This window comes from Trichechus manatus, unplaced genomic scaffold (assembly GCF_000243295.1).
Source record: "Trichechus manatus latirostris isolate Lorelei unplaced genomic scaffold, TriManLat1.0 scaffold00045, whole genome shotgun sequence".
In the NCBI taxonomy this organism is placed as follows: Eukaryota; Metazoa; Chordata; class Mammalia; order Sirenia; family Trichechidae; genus Trichechus; species Trichechus manatus.
The window spans coordinates 15,620,995-15,634,145 of NW_004443981.1; positions in this window are offsets into that span (position 1 = coordinate 15,620,995).

Consider the following 13,151-nt stretch of genomic DNA (forward strand, 5'->3'; position numbering starts at 1 on the left):
GCCTCATATGCATGCAAAAGCTGGATAATGAATAAGGAAGACCGAAGAAGAACTGACGCCTTTGAATTGTGTTGGCGAAGAATATTGAATATTCTTCAATAGGGATTGCCAAAGGAATGAACAAATCTGTCTTGGAAAAAGTACAGCCAGAACGCTCCTTGGAAGCAAGGAGGGCAAGACTTCGTCTCATATACTTTGGACATGTTGTCAGGAGAGATCAGTTCCTGGAGAAGGACATCATGCTTGGTAAAGTAAGGGGTCAGCGAAAAAGAGGAAGACCCTCAATGAGATGGACTGACACAGTAGCTGCAACAATGGGCTCAAACATAGCAACTACTGTGAAAATGGCACAGAACCGGGCAGTGTTTTGTTCTGCTGTACATACGGTCGCTATGAGTCAGAACCGACTCGACGGCACCTAACAACAATATCAACATGGGGGAAGGGCGTACAGAGGTTCAGCCCCTCGCCTCCATTTGGAACCACCCTGAACGGCCATCCCAGCTCTAAGCTTTCCTAGGAGGGGCTGAGGCCTTTGTGGGGACCGCATCACAGCTCCACTTCTCCCTCTGCCCAGTCCTGCTGGCCTTACCACCTCAGACCTTGCAAGGCCCAGTTCTGTGCTCTTCTTCCCAAGTCTGCATTGCAGTCAGTGACATCAGCTTGGTAGTTGGAAACTGGCCGTGGCAGGAGATTTACACCACAGAAACTGGCAAACCACAAACTGAGAATTGGTTGCTAAGGATTTACCAGCACAGCATGGCCCACAGGTGTCAATCAAGAGGCACTCCTCAATAGACTTCCCGCACCCAAGACTCCCCTCTGTGTCTCAGGGTCTGTTCCCAGGGACCTGACGTAAGACACCAGGTGACCTTCGGTAAATCTCTGGATATCTCTTGGCACCTTTGTTTCTTGGTCTGTCAAATGGGGATAATAGTAGCCACTACCACCGCAGGATTGAGAGTTCAGTGGGAGTAGCCGTGATGGGAAGGTTTGCCCTGGAGAAGTAATACTGGTGGGCCCTGAAGCTGAGCCCTGAGGCAGGACCAAGTCCATGATGAGCTCTCATACCCCTAAGGCGCCTCCCCTTATCTGACAGAGAGGCCCCCACACCTTCCTACCAATCTTCAACTCATGCAACCCCCTCAAATTCCTCTTCCCCTTCCCCCCGTGGAGCACAGAGGCACCTCTGCAAATCCACCCACCTGGAGCCCTCAACTTCACCCATTTCCCCTCATCACCGGGGGCCTCCGTTTAGCATCTCTAAACGAGGGGCTTGGCTGAGCTCTGTGAGTTTTGGGGTGAGTTATGTGGTGCCCTGGAGTGCCCGGGGGTTTTGTAAGGCCATGGAATGAACATCAAATCCCCATGTGGCCTGGCCTCTGGGCCCTGGGGTCCTCATTTATAAAACAGGGGCACATCTCTCAGGTTGTCGTGAGGAATACCTGAGACCAGTGAACACAAAGCTCCCGGTCCAATGCTCAGGGAAACCTCTCTGCTCCCTGGACTGTGGTCCCATGGGACACGGTTCATCACTCGCCTGGAGCCTCGTGGTTCGAAAGGCGGCAAACAAGTACATGTGATGGCCAAGGCCGCACAGCGTGGAGGGAGCCATTCACCAGCCAGTGCAAACACCAGGATTCTCACTCACGGTTTTCGGCTCTGCTGCTGCCATGAAGAAAAGACAACCAGAGAATTCTGGGAGAGGCTCTGAATGGCCACAGAGTCATTGAAGCCACTCCATTCTGCTTCCTGCTGTCAGGCTCCTGCCTAGCGCACTGGGAGGGTCTCGCTTCACAGAAGAGATTAGTGTTACCCCCATCTACCTTCGCCCAGCTACAGGTGAGGGCTGACTGATAACCTGGAGTGTCTTTGCTGCTGCAGCTCTTTCCTTGTGGAGAGGAATGAAGAGGATTCTCGGACCCCGGACGCAGAGTCATGCCTCTCCTGGAAGCGGATGGCAGCCGTTTGTCTTTAGCGTTCTGCTGTGCACCTTACCGCTTCCTAATCACGTGTTTGGGGATACAACCTGAGACACTGCTTCCATGTAGCTGGTTGGCAATGCACCTTCCTGAGCGCTATCTCATGTTATTTGAAATTAGCAGCGGTTGCATTTTGAGTAGGATTGCCCGATTAGGCAAATAGAAATATAGGACGTCCAGTTCAACTGAATTTCAGGTGAGGAACGATTTTTTTTTTTTTTTTTTTTTAGTATAAGTATGTCCATGCAATATTTGGGACCTATTTCTACTAACATATTATTCGTTATTTATCTGGAACTCAAATTTAACTGGACGTCCTATATTTTACCTGGAAACCCTAATGTTGAGGGACTTCCACGAATCAAAAAGGATTAAGAGAAAACTGTGGTTTTCACCTTCAAGCAGCTCCAGCCAGTTTGATTTTGTGTTACAGGGGAAGTGCCTCATTGTAAGCCTTCTCCCACCCACTCTAACTGTTCATGAGTGGCTAGCAGGGCCATTTATGAGAGGGGATGAGCTTTGGCAATGTTTTAATGACTTGAAACGAGAACTTCCTCGCTTTTAGAAATACCCCTGAAGTAGTAGGAAAAAAGCAGAGAAAAAAAGTCCCCCCCCCAACTCCGCATGCATTGAACACGACTTCTGCCGTCTGGGGCGTCTTCTAACTGATGTCAATTACCGCCCCGTCGGGTGCCTCTAGGCTTTGTTCAGCGTCGCCATGTTTTTCTGAAAACGGAAGGGATCTCTGAATCAAGACAAGAATCCTCGTCCTTCCACATGTTCATTTATTTCTGGATTTGGTGCCTGACTTTCCAAACAAGGACAGAGAACTAGGACATCAGAAATAGAGACAGAGAGACTCTGAGAGACAGGGACAGAGAGAAGACAGAGACAGAGACACAGAGAGAGTGAGGCAGAGACAGTGAGAGAAAGAGACAGAAAGAGACAGAGAGAGAGAGAGATCTGAAGCTCTATGCAGCACAGGCTTATCCTTGGCTGCAGAGGGAAGATGCTTGATAGAGTCCTGCCTTCATTCCTAAACCAAACACCTGAAGAGAGGGACCAGGTGTATCCAAAAGTTTCTATATTTATGAAAAAAGCCTGGCAGTCTGCTCCCCTAAAGATTTCAGCCTAGGAAACCCTACGGGGCAGTTCCACTCTGTCCTACAGGGTCACTGTGATGTGGAATTGACTCCGCGGCACACAACCACCACCTAGCAGCACTGCTGTGATAGCTCAGTTTTCTGCCACCAAGGCTTGCGCCAGGGGAGCTGCGGAATGAGAAGGCCCCCCAGTCCGCGGGGTGATGATAAAGCAACGAGATATATCCTTCCGTAAGCTGCCGGTGAATCCGGGCCTCACTGCTTAACACTCGTGCCATACAGAAATTGTCATGATCTGACACCAACACTTAAGTGTTCTAACTTCCTAGTGCATAGATGTGGGAGCCTTTCGTGTTGGCTCCATGTACTTCTGGTCTTCCTTCCTGGTGCAGGCTATCATTTGCACTCTCCACCATCTTGAAGTTAGGCCTGTGTCCAGCTTTGGCCAATGGAATGTGAATTGAAGCAACATATGCCACTTGCAAGTGGAGACTTTGAGGGTTAGTGCTTGGTGTGCGATGCCCGTCCATTGTGTGACGAATGTAGACTACAAACCTCCAACAGCCTGGGTCCTCGAGTGTAGAGATAATCAACCTCCATGTTGTACATGGGCCACAAGGAAGAAGCAAATCTTTGTGATTATTAAGCCATTGAGACTTTGGAATTGTTTGTGACTCTAGTGTGACCTAGTCCCCCAACTAGGAGGTAAAATACAGGACATCCACCCTGATGCAATCAGGGTTGAAAATATTTTGGGGGTACAGGGACCAGATTCCAGTGGGTGAACACAGAGTCACATTATTCACCGAGATTGAGGCTGCAAAGGGTAGTGGTGAAGAGCGTAGCTCGGGAGCCTGCAGATTTGGGCTCAGATCCCACTGCATCCTCACTAACCATGTGACTTTAATTCTCTAAGCATCAGATTCACAGATCTGTTAGGTGAAATGAGATCACATAAATCAAAGCGTCAGCACAGTGCCTGGAATGTAGCATGCGCTCGATGAAAGTCAGTTAATATGACTAGTAAATGGCTCTTACAACATGGACGTTCTGATATAAGAATCCCCCACAACAATGTACTCAGCAATCTCGGCTTGAAGAGTCCAGAGGGGAGGCTTTTGCTGCTTTGCAGATTCCACTTAGGACATGAACAGCCATCAGTCAGTTCCTTGTATTGTGCATCTCCCTTTAATTTCCATCTCATTGGGTCTAGTTCTGCCTTCTTCCTCTTTCACATGACAGCTTTTCAAATATTTGTAGACACTGACCTCCACTACTCTCCCCACGACCCTCTGCTCAACTCTCCAGTCTAAATAGTCCCATTTTTCCAGCTTTTCCTCCTATTTCCTTGCACGATCTCTTAACCATTTTCCACTGGCTCACCCTCATTTGCAGGCACCTCAACTTGTCCACGTCCATGCAGATGAGTGCGCCAAGATGTGATCTCATTGGTGCAGAGAAGAGCGAGTCGGCTAAGCAGTCTTCATTTAGCAGGTACCCTTCCACTGACGGATCCTAGGAGGCTGTGATCAACTCAAGCCCCCCATGCTTCTGGGCCATGTCTCCTTATCCTCTTCTCGGACAATTGATTATTTTTTCTTAATATAAATGCTTGACAGACCAATCGCCTATCCTTGTTCTCCTAACCTTCCAACCAGTCATTCATTCAACAAATGTTTATTCCACACCAACCATGCGCCAGACATTGCTTGGTACCAAGGCTACAAAGATGGCGACAACAAGAGGTTCCCGGGCTGCTCGGGGAGGCCGATGAATGGAAACACTCTCTATGCTCTTCTGACTCACGGTATCGATCAAAGTACACATTGCTCCTGCTAGTGAACGGTCTCGTCTGCAAGTGTGATGAGGATGACTTCTGTCTCCACATAAAACATGATCAACATACGGAAATAACTGAGCACCACAGCAGGACAGAGGTCACTCCTCTGGGTCACAGCCTTCAGCCAGCTACAACTCCACCTGAGGGTACAATACCCATGTGTGTGCACTTTTCCCAGGACACTTTGCCTTGGTAAAATAAAAGTTTCACTCTTTTTATTCCTCCTAACTACTAACCAACTAAATATGAAATAAGGCGGGGGGGGGGGGTGGAGAAGAAGAGGAGGAGGAGGGGGAGGAAGAGGGTAAAAGAAAAGAAAAACAAAAAGTGAAGAAAAGGAAGAGAAGAAAATGTAAAAGGTGAAGAAAAGGAAAGAGAAGAAAAAGATTTAGTTCAGCATTATCTATTTAAGGAACTAAATCCAGCATATGGTAGGTACAATATTGACATTTGAAGATGAGTACAGTATTAGCCCAAGTTAAGTGTGATGGTTAAGATTGTGTATCAACTTGGCTGGGCCATGATTCTCCGTGTTTTAATGTAATCACTCCCATGATTGAATATACTGTGAGTAGCCAATCAGATGAAAGGGAGTCTCCATGGGGGTGTGGCCCGCATCTGTATATAAGTAGACGTTCTGGCTTTTTGCTCTCTCTGGATCCTGCGGCTGCTTCCTGTCGTCTCATCTCCCGTTCTTGGGACTTGAGCTGTCAGCTTATCTGCCAAACCTGGGATTCACTGATCTGCACAGCCTATGAGTGGGAGCCCTGCTCTCCGACCTTCCGATCTTGGGCTTGCCAGCTTCTGCAGCTGTGTGACTTGGGAGAGGCCTCTACCCTGATCCACGGACTTGGGACGTTCTAGCCTCTACAATCACATGAGCTGTTTCCTTGATATAATCTCTCTCTATATATATATTTATACACTTTACTGGTTTTGCTTCTCTAGAGAACCCAGCCTAAGACATTAAGTCTCTGGGATTTTTTTCTTTTTCCATGATAACTCAGAAATCGCTGACAGTGTTTCTCCCACCACGTGCCAACACATTCTAGCACCCCCCTACGTGTCGTAGGTCAATGCTTGGACATCTGGATTTATCTGAAGAGTGTGACTATTCTTTCCAACTTGGCACTTCTCCTGGGCTTTGACCACCTCTTCAGGAAGCATTTTCCTTTATTAGGAGAACCAAAACAAATTAATTGGTAAATAGTTCTGCTTCTGCCTCCACCTGCTAGCATTAGCACAGTGCCTGGCAGACAGTGAGTGTCCAATAAATATTTGTTAACAATCAATTTTTTTTTTTTAAGAGGAGAAGATAGATGGAAGAACGGTAAGTGACTTAGCAGAGCAGAGGAAGCACCTGGGGGGGCTCCCCTGAGCAGTACAGGACTCCAGGTTTCCTTGCAAGGTGAGGAGAGAGGTGTGAGGCTGGATTTTAGCCTTCCTCCCCCACTCACCATGGTCTAACAACTCCAAAAATTCTAAAAACATCTCCAAAAATGTTGAAAAATATAATGGAGGACTTCTGAAAAAATAGAATGAAAAAATAAAGAGAGAAAAAATAGCACAGAAAAGATATCCAGGCAGGCAGTCTAACAAAAAAACTGCTAAGTTCTGGAAACATAAAACGGAAATTTGAGTGGAGGGAATAAGCAAAGAAATAATGAAAGAACAGCTCCCAGAGCTGAGAAACACAGCCCTCTGAACTGAAAGGGCAGCGAGTCAAAGTCACTTCGTGTGGAAGTCTGAACCACCTCCTCGCTGCTCACTGCTTCAGTCTTGCCTCTCCCCAGACTGTTGTCCCATAGCAGCTGGAGTGGCCTTTTAAAAGTGTGAAGCAGAGCTCATCTCTGTTTATAACCTTCCAGCAGCTTCCCATGTCAAGTAGACTAACATCCAGCTCCTTCCCATGGCCCTACGTGATGTGGCTTCTGCTGTACTCTGACTCTCTTCTTTGTTCACCACACTCCAGCCACACTGTCTCCTCTCTGCCTCCTTCTTGTCCTTTGAGCCTCAGTTTTAACATCGCCTCTTCAGAGCGATCTTCCCTGGTCACCCTAGCTAGCATAGCACCCACCATCCAACAGTCATTCTTCAGCTTTATTTTTGTTTTACATTCTTCATTGCACTTATCACTACCTGAAATTATTTATTTATATATTTCTTATCATTTTCCTCTATCAGACTAGTAGCTCCGTGAGAGCGGAAACTTCGTCTTGTTCACTGCTGTATCTCCAGGATTTAGAACAATGCCTGAGACAAAATGTTCAATATTTGACAAATAATTGAGTTCTCAGCACAACAAATGACAAGATGCCTCAGCAAGTCACAATGCCATTAAATATTACAGCACCAAGGATAAAGAGGAGATACTAAGAGGATCGGAGAAAAAAGGGAACCAGAACGCATTGGGCTACCCTCAGCAACATTCAATGCTAGAAGACAGTGGTACCGGACTGTAAAAAAATCTGAAGAAAATAATTTTCAATCTAGACTTCTATACCTAGCCAAACTATCAGATGTGAAGCCTGAGTAAAGACATAACATTTCTAGATATGCATTAAAAATAAAAACTACCTCCCATGCACATTTTTTCAAAGGAAGCTTCTGGAGGATGCACTAATGCAAAGCAAGAGATAAAATCAAGAAAAATATACAAACCTGGCTACATCCTCAGCATCCTTTAGGTCTCAACTCAAATGTCACCTTCTCAGAGGTTCATCCCTGACCACCTGGCCAAAGGTAACAAACACTCCCACCCCACCAAACACACTTCACTGAGGCAGCTTATTTGATATTCTTCATTGTCATAAGGGTTATCTGAATTATCCTTATTAACTTCTTATTTACTGTCGACCTCTACCTATCAAAATGCAAAGTTCATGAGGGCAGGTATCTTGTATCTGTCCTGCTCCTGGTTATACCCTAGCAAGATCACTGGCATGCTAGGGTCCATTGTTGCAGCTATTGTGCCAATCCATCTCACCAAGGTTTGCCCCTTGCCTTCACCAGCCCTCTCCAGTGATGGATCCCTTCTAATGATGTGTCCAAAGCAAATGATTTGGACAATCTTCTGCTGTGATCCATAGGGCTTTGATTGGCTGATTTTCAGAAGTAGCTCACCAGGCTTTTCTTCCTAGTCTGTCTTAGTCTGGAAGCTCTGCTATAACCTGTCAACCATGGGTGACCCTACTGGTACTTGAAATACTAATAGCATAGCTTCCAGCATCATAGCAACATGCAAGCCACCACAGTAAGACAAACTGACATGTAGTGGACGTGTTTAGGAACTGGGAAAGAAGTAAGTCTGGACACCAACCCCAGGGTCCTACAGTAGCACAGTCAGGGACTCAGAAGAGAAAGGGCCTTACCAGGCCAGGCACCTGGGTTTGCCCAGTTGTAGAAGATCCGCATCAACGGCAATCCAGTAATACTGCAGAGATGGCCGTTTGCAATACACCCTCAACTGCAGACCAGCCTCCTTGACACTGAGTGAGCCCCCAGGTGCTGAGACAGTTGAGAAGGATGAGCCAGCTCAACAGAGATAGATGATGGATTTCCTCCCAGTAAGGCTATATGAGTACTTGAGTGATTTCTTGGAGAAAAAAAATGCAATCACATTTGTGCCCTAACCTAGTGAAGAAAGTCATGTTATTTAGTAAATGTAATAAATTCTTATTATAAAAAATGTTAACATATGAAGACAAGGAACAAACCATCCTTAATCCCACCACTTAGCACTGTCCATGCGTTTCTTGGTAAACAATTGTGTGGGCTACATAACGAGTCATCACATGGTAGACCGTGTTTCAGCACAGCACTTCCTGTGCACGTGTGTTTCTGTCTCTCGTTCTTCGAATACCATTTCCTTTTCACACCTCTATGCTGAGGGCCACACTGATCTTTTACCAAACCTTTGAAAATCTGCTTTCATGAAGTCTGAGTATGTCCAGAGCCCTTTGTAAATGTAAACTCTAAGATGACATGGTGGCTTTCTTTAGAAGATCGACACGTGTAGACACTTGGAGAGCTGACACCTCAGCACCACCAGAGCTTGATTCCAGCTGATAAATTTCTCTATCCCTGGCATGTCATAGTCACTCTTTAGAAAATAACTTGATATATAACCTTTGATTTTTAGGCCAAAAACGAAAGTGGCAGCAGAAGCATCACACTACAAACAGGAGTAGAAGACAACAGATCAAATAGCAATCACTCTCTTCACTTACCACCTCAAATATCTCACCCACTAACACTACAAAACATCCAGATTGCCAGGCCACTGACCAAGTAAAATCACATACGCTCTAGGAAAGAAAAAGGGAGAGGGAGACAAGTGTGGTACCTTCTTTCTCACCATTCTATCATTTGGGAACATCCTTGTGAACAGACAACTTCTGAATGGCAATTAGTGGGGTCAGAGAAACACAATTTAATTTTATGTTAAGATCATCCATCTTCCTGCATGCTGTTGTTAGGTGCCGTCAATTTGGTTCCGACTCATAGCAACCCTATGTACAACAGAACGAAACACTGCCTGGTCCTGCGCCATCCTCACAATCGTTATGCTTGAGCTCATTGTTGCAATCACTGTGTCAATCCATCTCATTGAGGGTCTTCCTCTTTTTTGCCGACCCTCTACTTCACCAAGCATGACGTCCTTCTCTAGGGACTGATCCCTCCTAATAACATGTCCAGAGTATGTGAGACATAGTCTTGCCATCCTTGCTTCTAAGGAGCATTCTATTTGTACTTCTTCTAAGACAGATTTGTTCATTCTTTTGGCAGTCATGGTATATTCAGTATTCTTCACCAACACCATAATTCAAAGGCATCAAGCCTTCTTCAGTCTTCTTTATTCATTGCCCAGCTTTCACATGCATATGAGGTGATTGAAAACACCATTGCTTGGGTCAGGCACACCTTAGTCTTCAAAGTGACATCTTTGCTTTTTAACACTTTAAAGAGGTCTTTTGCAGCATATTTGCCCAATGCAATGCGTCATTTGATTTCTTGACTGCTGCTTCCATGGGTGTTGAATGTGGATTCAAGCATGCTAGAAGTATTTATAAAAGGCATGTTAGGCCAACCTGGATAGGTAAAGTTTTATCTGCATATTACAATGTGAAATGACTTTTACCAGATTTGCTTTTTTTTTTTTTTTCCTACAGAATCCTCCATTATTTGCTTAAATATGTTCACAGTAATTAGAATACAGATTGTGGCTGTTAATTGTACCTTTTTCAAGTATAGTACTTAATTTTATGAAAGAATTTTACAGCAGTTATCCAGAGCAAAAGTTTCTACTGATGTTAGGATACCATGTTATCTTCATCACATATTTTTAGCAAGAAAGGAAAAATAGTCTATCATGAGAAGATTTAAAGTTTAAAAACATGCTTCTCTAGTTCTGATACTCCCAAAAGAGATGCCTCTTCACTTAAATACAGTTTTCCATCAGCAAGTTAGGAATAGAGGTGAATTATCTCAACTTGATAAATAACATCTACAGAAACCTACAGCTAACATCGTACATACTGGTGAAAGATTGAATGCTTTCTCCCTAAGATCAGGAGCAAGGCAAAGATGTCGGCTCTCATCACTCTCATTTAGCATAGCACTGGAAGTACTAAGCAATGCAGTAAGGCAAGAAAAAGAAATAAAAGGCATACAGATTAGAAAGGAAGAAATAAAGCTGTCTCTATTTGCAGCTGATGTGATTATGTGCACAAAATATCCCAAAGACTCTACAAGGAAAACCTCTCCTAGAACTAACAGTGAGTTCAGCAGTGTTACAGAATGCAAGAGCAACATACAAAACTCATTTGCATTTCTGTATCTAACAATGTACCTGTGGAAACCAAAACTAAAAACAGAATACCATTTACAATTGTTCCAAAGAAAATTAAGTACTTAAACATACACTAAACAAAACATGTAGAGAATCAGTATACTGAATATTACAAAATGCTGATGAAAAAAAATCAAAGATTTAAGTAAATTGAGAGACATACTGTGTTCATGGATTGGAGGACTCAACACAGTAAAGATGTCAATTCTCCCCAAATTGATCTATAGGTTTAATTCAATTCCTATCAAAATCCCATCAAGGTGTTTTTATAGACAGAGACAAACTTGTTCTAAAATTTATACGGAAAGGCAAAAGTCTTGGAATAGCAAAAACAATCTTGAAGTAAAAATAAAGTGGGATGAATCACTCTATCTAATATTAAGTCAGTATACCATGGACTGCCAAAAGAATGAACAAATCTGTCTTGGAGGAAGTACAGCCAGAATGCTCCTTACAAGCAAGGATGCAAAGACTTCGTCTCACATACTTTGGGCATGTTATCAGGAGGGAACAGTCCCTGGAGAAGGACATCATGCTTAGTATAGCAGAGGGCGAGTGACAAAGAGGGAGAGCCTCAACAAGATAGAATGACACAGTGGCTGCAATAATGGGCTCAAGCGTAACAACGATCATGAGGCTGGTGCAGGATCGGGCAGTGTTTTGTTCTTTTGTACATAGGGTCGCTATGAGTCGGAATCGACTCGACGGCACCTAACAACAATATATAACTAGAGTAGTCAAGACAGTGTGGTGCTGGCAGAGTGACAGACACATGGATGAATAACAACAGAGAACCCAGAAACAAACCCACTTGCAAATACGCCCATCTGATTTTTGACAAAAGTGCAAAAGCAATTCAATGGAAGTAGGATAACTTTTTCAACAAATGGTGCTGGAGCAATTAGATATCCATTAACGAAAAAATAAAAATAAACCTCAACGTAAACCTTACACGTTATACAAAAACTAAGTCAAAATGGATCATGGACTTAAATGTAAAACACAAAACTATAAAACATTTAGGGGAAAAAAATGAGAGAAAATCTTCAGGATCTAGAGCTAGGCAGAGTTCTTAGACTTGACACCAAAAGCACAATCCATGAGAAAAATCGATAAATTGGATGGGGCTCTCAACTCTAGCATTCAAAACTCAACCCTCTAGGCAAGAGATAGAAACAGTCTTCTCCAGAGAAACCAACCACCCCAAGAGGAAAGACCTCAGGGAATCTACATGGCAGCTTACGGGGTACCTGTTGCGCACCTCTTCAAATCCTTTCTCCTTCCAGCCAGAGTTGCAGGGACCAACTCCAGGCAGACTTCCACCAGCTTCCTGTGCGTGTAGCCTTGAGGGCACTTCTTGTTTCCTTGGCTGGGGGCTGAATAGGATGTCTGGGCACGCTCAGACGTGTGGGAAAGTGAATACCAAAGAAAGGGAGATGGGACTGAGCAGGACTGGAGTGCCAGTCACCTTTTGCTGCAGCCGACGTGATAATGCACGCCTGTATAGTTCTCTGTTTGTCCCTCTTCCCCTCCCTTCTGCTCCCTGGGATCACGTTTATCAATTAACTACCTGCATGGAAGTCTTTGTCTCAGGCTCAGCTCTCTTCTCAAAACGGCCCACCCCAGTCGTCCTACAAAAAAGCTAAAAAAACGACAGGTCCAACCCTCCTTCCCCGCACACACAGACTCAGAACTCTCCGTCACCTTTCTAGTGGTTCACTCTCATATATGGACAGACAGCCAAGCCAAGGGCAGCCAGATCTTTGAGAAAGTCACCTAAAATGACAAAGACCAAGACAAATAAAGTGGTGGGAGGACTGTACCCTGAAGAAGTAGAGTACACCGGGGAAAGAAAGCTTCCAAACATTATAATTAAAATCCTCAGAGATATAAGATCCCCGCATCCACGATTAAGATCAGGATGACATAAAAAGCAACATTAATAATGAAGAGCTCTTAGAAATTAAAAACCTGATGGCGATTTTAAGAAATCAGAAGCGCTAGAAGAGAACATTGAAGAAGTCTCCCAGAAAACAGAGCAAAAAGACAAAAGGGGAGTGGGCTGGTGGCAGGGAAAAAGGCTCAGGAGATCAGACCATGAGTCCAACATCTAAATGACTGAAGGTCCAGAGAGAACAGAAGAAACGGAAGGGAGGAAATGATCCACAAAATAATTCAAGAAAAATTCCCAGTACTAAAAGACATATGTCCTGATTAAAGGGATATACCAGAAAGCATATCTTTGTGAAATTTGAGGGCATTAGGGAAAGACTGAAGTTATCAAGGATTTCATTTTACTTGGATTCACAATCAACACCCATGGAAGCAGCAGTCAATAAATCAAATGACACACTGCATTAGGCAAATCTGCTGCA